The sequence below is a fragment of the Montipora foliosa genome, chromosome 2 (genome assembly GCF_036669935.1).
Source record: "Montipora foliosa isolate CH-2021 chromosome 2, ASM3666993v2, whole genome shotgun sequence".
Taxonomy (NCBI): Eukaryota; Metazoa; Cnidaria; class Anthozoa; order Scleractinia; family Acroporidae; genus Montipora; species Montipora foliosa.
Window position 1 is genome coordinate 66,005,288 of NC_090870.1, and position 10,000 is coordinate 66,015,287.

The window sequence follows — 10,000 nt, forward strand, 5'->3', positions numbered from 1 at the left end:
TAAAATGCTAAAAAAGGGGGCTTAAAACTGATCTAAAATTAAAAAGATTTCCCAAATTTTCGAACCGTATCTCTGGTTCTTCTTCGGGGGAATTTGCTACAAAGGAAGTTAGGAGAACTAAAAAAGTCGGGGAACCTAACGGAGAAAGAGTATTTTAAAATCAAACCCAGTGATCCTGTTGCGGCTGCTTTTTATGGCCTTCCAAAAGTGCATAAAGTCAAGTTAACAGTAAAAGATGACCACTACACCTTGGCCAGTCCGTCCACACCGATACCCCTTAGACCTATCAATAGCAGTATCGGGTCCCCTACCTACCACGTTTCCAAGTATTTGGCGAATTTGCTCAGCCCCCTACGTTCAGATCATGGCTACACGATAAAGAACTCAAAGGAATTCGCAGATTTCGTACAGACCCAGACAGTCAGACCAGACGAGGAAATTGTATCTTTCGACGTCGTATCCCTGTTCACTTCGATTCCTGTCGATCTAGCCTTAAAAGTCATCCAAAGCAAGCTGGAGTCGAAATCACACCTGGAAAGACAAGACAAAACTGACCAAAAATCAAATTGTAGAGCTGACGAAAATCGTACTGTACAACAGCTTCTTTTCATATGAAGGGACTCTGTATCACCAAATTTCGGCTGCGCTATGGGTTCACCCGTGAGCGTAGTCATCGCCGACTTGGTAATGGAACACGTCGAGGTTCAGGCTTTGTCAACATTCACGGTGCCCCCCCCCCCCCCCCCCCCGCTGGTGGTTCAGATATGTTGACGATTCAAACGCGTGTATAAAGTCGGCAGAGCTTGACAATTTCCACCGCCATCTTAATGCAGTCAATCCGCACATCCAGTTCACAGTAGAGCGCGCCACTCCCGTGGACGGTAAACCCACCATCGCGTTCCTGGATACTAATGTATACACCCTCCCCAATGGTGAGGTTGAGGTGCAAGTATACCGAAAAGCCACCCATACCAATAAGTACTAGGCATTTGATTCACACCACCCTGTACAACATAAGAGATCCGTCGTCAGCACGTTGATGCGCCGCGCGAACACCATCCCATCTAGCGAGGCCCCGAGAACAGAGGAAACATCCAACGTCCCGGACAGCCTACAGGTCAATGGATATCGCACCAAATTCATTGAAAATGCTGCCCAATCAATGGATATCCCACCAAATTCATTGAAAATGCTGCCCAACCAAGATCTGGTCCACAAAGCCACCATCCTGACCCGGCTGGCCTTGCCGTGGTACCCTATGTTCAAGGGATATCGGACAGGGTAAAACGCACACTGCAACATTTCAACATAAGGACTGCTTTTAAGCCCATACGCACACTTGCTTCTGTCTTCAAAAAACCGAAGAACCGTCCATCGGAAGAAAAAATAGCAGGCATCGTTTACAGGGTTGAATGCAAAGACTGCGATTTCTCCTACATTGGTGAGAGCAAACGGTGTTGGGCTTCGAGGAGAGTGGAACATGATCCCGCGCGTGCCGCGAGTAAAGAGTCGGCAATCCGACAACATGCCGAAAGAACCACGCACGACATCCATCCACGCTACGGCCAAATTCTTGAAAGGAATGAAACTAATTACAAGCGCAGAATTTTTCTGGAGTCTTTACACTCAAACATCGATGACTCGGTGAATGAAAGAATGGAGTTCCCAAGGGCATATGTGCCGCTGTTAAGATCTCTTGGGAGCCAAAATAAGAAGCAGTGATTTTTGAATTTTAGATTCATTGTCCCCCGAAGAAGAACCAGAGATACGGTTCGAAAATTTGGGAAACCTTTTTAATTTTAGATCAGTTTTAAGCCCCTTTTTTAGCATTTTATAAAATTATGAACACTGATTGCCAAAAGAGCTACAATTATATTATATATGCTACATTTGATAGCATGGGAGAAAAAATCATTGAAAGTCAAAGTTTTTTATGTTTAAGGCGAATGGCTGGCCCCCCGGTAGGGTGAGTGCAATGGCCGCCAGACATAACGACGAATCCGTCAAACACAACGGTTCACCTCAAACGGGGGTGCACCAACACGCCAACTTCGCCGGGGAATCGAACCCCGCCCCTACCAACAAATAACAAAAGACAAACACACAAACGAGGAATTGCATCTAGGAGATGCCTCGCCTGACTTACACTCCTAAATGACAATTCGACAAAACGACAAAAAAGACTCAAAGACAACTGGACAAACCAAAACAAGCACGACCCAGCACAAGGGTGAAAAGCGACCCACAAAAGGCCACCCGTCAACCAACTTACCCAACGCCAAGACGTTGGTTCACCCCCGAAAAAAGGCCAGGACACGCACACGCAACACAAAACCAGTACCTAAATATGAACAACCAGAGCATCATTATGTAACGACGCCACCACACCACGACCACCCCACTGACGGACAAAATAACGACGACGGCGGTCAGACCGGAAACGACGGAAAAACAACGGAAGATTAAACCGAACCCGAGACTTCACACGCTCCATAACATCAACAGCCGAGGGACGAACACCCCTAAAACGAAAATCATTCCGAGCCCCCCAAATACAAAACTTGCAGACATTCAACATATACACAAAACCCCGCGGAACCACAGACAATTCATCAGCCGAGAAACCAAAAAGCGCATGACGAACCAAGATAGAAGGACAAAGAGGAGAAGCCAAGAACATAAGAGACTGAAGCCATGACAAAACACTGACCGCCAGAGGACAGTGAAAAAACAAATGCTGAAGGGACTCGACAGGAGCAGAACAAAAACAAGCAGTAGAAAGAGCATAACCAAAACCAGCGAGCCTTTCGGCCGTGTAAAGGACTCCGTGAGAAATTTTCCAAGACAAATCAATAACTGGACGATCCAAATCAAAAAAGAAAAGCTGACGCCAAGTAGAAGACCAATAAAGAGAACCAAACAAAGGAAAGAACTTCTCCTCACAATGAGGAGAGACAGCATTCTCGGACAAAAGAAACAAATAAGCAGATTTCGTGGTCATAGTAGAAACCGGACAAAAATCAATACCCGAACCAATACCCAAAGAAGACGCCGTAAGGGATCCTTTACACGCCCGCCAAGCAGTCAACAGAGAACGATAGAACGGAGGCAGAGAATCCGGCGAAAAACAAAGCGGAGCAGAAAAAACGAGATGCGGAGGAGCGGCAAGCCGGGAAGAAAACCAAAAAACCATGAACGTGACCCAAGAAGACGGAGAAGAAACAAAACGACGAACCCACTGAACATGAAGAGCCATAACCTTACACTGGAAATCCACAACAGAGAACCCACCCAAACAAGAAGGCTGAACCACAACACGACGAGCGACCAAGTCCCGCTTACCGCTCCAGAAAAACTTAAAAATTAACGTATTTAATTCCACACTGACCCACCGGGGAACATGGATTAGAGAGGCCACGTACCACACACGGGAAAGGGCCAAGGCATTGATAACAAGTGCCTTGCCCTTATAAGATAACGATCGCTGACGCCAAGAATTTAAAGCATTTTCCACCGCGGTGATACGCGGCCTCCAATTGTCCTCCTCCAGATTGCCCGGACCCAGAAAAACCCCCAACACCTTCACCTTCACCGACGACCAAGTAATGTTCACCGGTGAGTCAGTGCGCCCATTCCAACCACCTAACCACAAACCTTCACATTTACCATAATTTAATTTAGCCCCAGACCCCCTCTCATACAAAGAATAAACATCAAACACAGCTAAAATACCAGGAACAGAAGAAACAACCAGCGTAGTGTCATCAGCATAGGCAGAAACAACAGGCAAAGAAGACGAAGAACCAGGAAGAGACAAACCAGAGATTAAACCACTAGAACGAATATTACATGCAAGTACCTCGGCAACTAAAACATAAAGGAGGGGGGACAGGGGACATCCCTGCCTCACCCCACGAGATAACTTAAAAGAGTTTGAAAAATGACCATTAAAATTAACACAACTACTCACATTATTGTAAAATAAATTAACCCACCCAACAAACGACTGCCCAAAACCCATAGCATACAAGGTAGAACGAAGGAACGTCCAATCAACCCTGTCGAATGCCTTTTCTTGATCAAGAGAAAGAAGAGCAGCAGGAGTACCAGAAGAAGAACAAAAATCAACAACATCCCGAAGAAAAGCAACATTTTCCCCAATGAAACGGCCGGGAACACCACAAGACTGATCCTTATCAACAACCAAATGAATAACTTTAAGAAGACGAGCAGCAATAGACCGAGAAGCAATTTTATAATCGACATTCAACAGGGAGATTGGACGCCAATTTTGAGGAATAAAGACGATCCCTTTTCTTAAACGATAAAGTAATGATACCTCGGCGCTGAGAGCGAGACAAAGAGCCCAAACCAAAAGCAGAATTCAAAACACAAACCAAATCCAAACCCAAAACATGCCAACATTTTAAATAGAATTCCATGGGAAGGCCATCACAACCAGGAGCTTTACCACGGGCCATGCCCTGAAGAGCCGCAAAACACTCCTCCTGGCTGAGAAGACCTTCGCACACCTCACTATCATTATACGGAAGAACTGAAGAAATGTTAGAAAGAAGCTCAGCACGAGCATTGGAGTCACAAGGAGCAGCAGAGAAAAGATCCGAATAGAAGGAACGAAAAACATCACACAACCCATCCTTATCCGTAACCAAAGTACCATCACTAGCTCTCAGCGCCGAGATATTACGATCAGTGCCGATCAGTGCGATCAGTGCAGAGGAAGACTCACCCTCCTCCACCCACCTCGACCGGGCACGAACTTGAGCACCACGAGCGACCTCCACATCCATAGCACGGAGACGAGACAGAGTAGAAAGGTACACAGGAAGAAAAGAAAGACGACCAGAATCAATATGACTTTTAAGATGAGCAGCAAGACTAGACAAAATATTACATTCCACTACTTTACATTTACCACGATCTTTACAATAATTTATGCTTAAACGTTTAATATGGGATTTGCCGCTGTCCCACCACCTAGCAAGGGAAGAAAAAGAAGACTGACGAGACTGCCAATAGGACCAGAAAGTTGAGATGAGGTCGATATACTCGGCCTCATCCAGAACAGAAAGATTGAGCTTCCACAACCCCGGACCCGGAGGAACGGAGCTGGGGAGAGCCCATGAGAAGGAAATAGCACAATGGTCAGAAAAAGGACACGGCAGAATGTCTACAGAAGACACATAAGGCACCCAAGCAAACGGACAACCGATGAGGTCAATGCGGGATGCAAGGGCCCCATCGGGCCGGAACCAGGTGAAAGCAGAATCATTTGGGTGCCTTTCACGCCAAATATCCACCACACAACAATCCGAAAACATAGCCGACAACAAAACAGAACTTTCACGAGAGACATCAAAAGGACAAGACCCACGGCGATCCCGAACACGGTCCAGGACCGTGTTGAAATCGCCGCACAAAAGAGTAGGAACAGCAGGATCAATAGAGTCAACACAACGAACCGAAAAAGCGTCACGATCAGGATTACGGTTAGGAGCATAAATAGAAGCAACCCGAAAAACAGAACCACGAAGAGAAAACTCGACCAAAACAAAACGACCATCAAACTCGCAAACCACAGACTTACACTCCAAAACCGAACGATACAAAACAACCACACCACGAGAGTGATTGGTACCAAAAGAACCAGCACACAAATAACCAAACCGAGAAAACCAAGAAAGAAGATCATCATTAGAGACTGCGTGGGTCTCCTGTAGACAAACTACCGAAGGAGAGAGATGGGACAGCCACTGGAGAAACCCAAGACGCTTGTCACCATCTCTCAACCCATTAACGTTTACAGAAATTACAGTGAGAGCCATAATATAACAAAAAAGTAGTGACAAACCCATAACAAAAAATAAATGGTGGCGAGACAACGGCTAAATTAACGGCGCCTAGCAGGGCTAGGCGAAGGAGCACGACGACGGGACCTATGAGGATCCGGGCTAAGAGGAGGCCTCTCGTCCCCGGAACGAGACCGGGAACGAGAGGACGGACGGACGGAGGGCCATCCCCGAGCCAGAACTACGAGAACTGACCCGGGGAGGAAGAGGTACGGTAAAACCATGCGAAGGCTGGGAAGAGCTCCCAGCCTGCCCCGAAACGACGAGATCGTCCGTGGATGACGGAAGAGCTGCCTTCAACGTCTCAACCATACCGACAGTCTCTTCTCTTGACACAAGAGGGGGATGTAACCCCCCCGAACCACTACGTACAACTTTGACCGGAATTTTAGACCTAACAGGTCTAGCGTCCACCAAAGAGGCCGGAGCATCATCACCCGAGTCAGATAATACAGACCTCGAAAGGGGAGAAAAAGACGGGGAGGAAACCTCCTCCTGAGGCACACCCACCTGACCGGTGGAGGCCCCCGAAACACTGACAGAACCCGGGCTAGGAGAGGGATCCAGAACCCCCCCCCCAGCCCCCCCCCCCCCCCCCAAAACACCCACAGAAACCTGGCTAGGAGAGGGATCCAGAACCCTCTCCTCAGCCCCCCCTGACCCACTGTCGTTATCCCGAACATCGATACTCATGGCCTCAACAATTTCAGATTCAGGCCCAGGCCCAGCCGGATCCTCAGCAGCACCAGACACATTACCAGGGGCAGCCGCAGGCACAACTTCAGCACCCGAAACATTATCACTAACATTATTATCATCATCGTTCTCATTCTCACTGTCAATGTCGGTGGCCGGGTTACCCGGCACAAACCATACTGGCTTAGGGCAAGCACGAACAAAATGCCCAGCCTCATGACAGCGACGACATTTACCCTTTAAAGGGCAATCGGCAGCCTTATGGTTGTCATGACAGATATCGCACACAAGGGGCTGCCCCCGATACCACACCCGACAATTTACCCCATCAATTTTGATATTCCTGGGGATTTCATGCTTGCGCACCATATTGCGCACCAACCGTGTACCAGTATACACACCAGGGACATTAGTCCATTGCTGGTGCTTAACTTCTTTAACATCACCAAAGAACTTCAACGCCTCTTTCACTTTATCGTTACTACCCTCAAAAGGGAACAAATACACCATAACCAATGAAACAGGGACTGAAGAAATGACCGCACAGCGGACATCACCAAAAGCAATGGACCCGGCCTCCTCATAGGTCTTCTTATGAGCGGGATCAATAAAAGAAATACGAACAATCCCCCCTGGACAGACCTGGATTGAATCCACTAGGCCAGCCAGGGAGTTAGCTATGATGCTGGCAACCCCGGCATGGGAGGTCCCAGCGGGGAAGCCAGACTTTATGATTAAAGTGCGCGTATTGCGCGAAACCATTATGATATTTAAAGTCAACCAAATACAGTATAGGTAATAGATCAAACTAATTTAAGATTAAACCTTAAGCAGCCACTAAAGGACTACTATTTTCACACTATAAATCACACTAATACCAATAATATACCTCACTCAAATAGTAAGATATATAGAGGATATTACATGGCCGTGCGGGGATACGAATTTTATCTTCGAGTGCTGAAAGTATCTCTCACGAGTGAGCGAAGCGAACGAGTGAGAGATACTTTCAGCACGAGAAGATAAAATTCGTATCCCCAAGCGGCCATGTAATGTTCTGTTTATTATATAGATATTGATGAAATGTCTAGATTTAAAACAACTTGTTTTATTCATTTTCGAAATGATGAAAAATTGTTCACCAACCACTAAAACACGCATGTTGTGTAACATGAAACAAGATATGAAAGTTATGAAAAACAAATCATTATAATGAAAATTTGCAATAAAAATATTAATGTAGTAGAGAAGAATTATATTAAAGCACAAAAGTATCGTAGAATGAAGAGGAAGCTCGCGTTTTATTGGCTAATCGTGTTCGTTACCATGACGACAGCTATATCCTCACATGTGAAAGATAAAAATGATACGTTCACTGCGCGCGATGAAGATATGATTTTTTAGTAATAGGAGAAATCCTGGTATTTCATCAATATCTATATAATAAAGGATAATACAAATATGGATGATAATTATGGATATAAAATCACCACTAATATATATTAAGTAATGGTCCGGCTAAGAAGCAGGCAGCCCAGCGGCAAAAGTACTTAGAAGCTGCTGCTCCAATCGAGGCATCTGATTGGCTAATATCGGAAAATGTCGAAAAAAGATGAGAAAAAAATGAAAAAAAAGCCTTTTTTGGATTTCTTCTTCCCCATGCCCTTGATCTCTGTCTCTCGGCCAAATTTGGGCATTGTTCTATGCGCCATTCGCCAATCGGCAAATGGCGCATAGAATCTTGACGATATTTACAAACATAGTTTTTGAAGGCATAATGATTTGTTCTACGAAACAGAATCTAATTTTTTAGACGGCAAGTCGATTACATTTTTCATTGAAATTCAAATTTCGCGCTTTTAGCTGCTTACACCAATGGGAACAGCCGAACTTAATTTGATTAAAAATGTTGGCACATTTTAACTAACCGACGCTATTGCCGCGGGCTATTGTTTTTCTGCCTGCTTCTTAGCCGGACCATTACTTAAACAGCCGCTTGCTTAACAAGTAGCTTTCCAAATAGCACACTAATTAATAAGATCCACACTAAATGTTCGAAACAAGAAAGAAGCCCCTTGAAACAAAAAAGCCCAAAGGGAAACCACGCAAAAAGTAAGGAAACTAATTTAATATCACACTAAATAAATTTTTATTACTAACAAAACCCCTTAAATAGCTTAAGGAGCCACCAGAAAGCAAGAACACACCAAAAATATATCAAACCACCCGAAAAAACGAAGAAAGACACACCAAAGACGTACTAAATGAAGTACCAAAACAAAACAAAAGGCGGACTCAAAGAGCCCTGGAAGCGAGAAAAAAGAACCAAAAAAGACTCGGCTTACCCCGGGTTACCGCAGAATGCGGAGCATTAGTCCCCGGGAGGGTCACCGAGAAAGAAAATGAAAAAGAACAAAAGAAACCACAAGATACTCTTACCACACTCCACAAAAGGCCACACTCCAAAAATGAAAAATTATGTCCAGGCCACACTCCAAAAATTGATGTCTCCCAGCAAAAACCGAGGACTCCTGTGCAGGGTTTGACTTATATAGCCAAACCCGCGTTCAGGTAAGATACAAGAAAGTAATATTATTTTAAGTTTTGCTGTAACTATAACAATATCTTGATGTGAATCTTTAATTTTAGGATTTAAATGAACTGATGAAGTATATACATGTATCTATGAAAATAATTATTTGCACATTGTTTATTAATAATGCCAAAGTTCTGTTATTTTGTTCCAGTTAAATATGTTGAGGAATGATGACTACATTGAGTATTTTTAATATATCTTCTATCAATCAATTACATCATAATACATTGCAATGAGAGCATTTATTCACTTAAAGCAATAATTATTAACCCTTCAAGCCTGATTACTGAACAAAATGCACAAATTCTCCTTACTGGTCTCTCTGTGTGTCCTTTAGAACTTGTTGGGGAAATTTGTTAACAAAGTTCAAGGCAGTGTCTTTTTGGTGATACCTTCCTTAATTCTCACAACCTTTCTGATGACTATGCCAATACTGTGAAGGGAAATTTAATCTTGATCACTCCTGGGGGCTTTTAAAAAGGGTTTTAACAACAACAACATTCTATTTGTAACTGTTAGCTTGGTCAGATTGAAGGTTGTGTCAGTTCCACAATCTATATTCAATCTTGCACTTGATAAAATCATATCAAAATAATTTGGTGAAAATCATGACAGATAATTGAAATTAACAGACTTTGTCAGTTTCCTTCTCAAGCCATAGTTTTCCACATAGTGCATTCCTGACTTTATTTCCATCCAGTGAGACATCTCTGATGCTCGAGCAATTTCTCATCCGCATCAGCTTTCTTCTTTGCTCTCGATCTCTCTTTTGACCATTTGAATCCAAAGTCAAGTCAAGCTTTTTTGAAATTGCATCTCCTTGTGCAATACATGTATT

General features: G+C 44.3%; 1 protein-coding gene across 1 annotated transcript in view; it reads right to left on the bottom strand.

Moving 5' to 3' along the window:
• Positions 1 to 9,226: 9,226 nt before the first annotated feature.
• Positions 9,227 to 10,000, bottom strand: part of LOC137986398 (uncharacterized) — a gene marked incomplete at its 5' end in the record, with an annotated part of 1,754 nt that continues 980 nt past the window's right edge. Inside the window, one exon of the mRNA XM_068833515.1 lies at positions 9,227 to 10,000. This exon is cut by the window's right edge and continues 980 nt beyond it.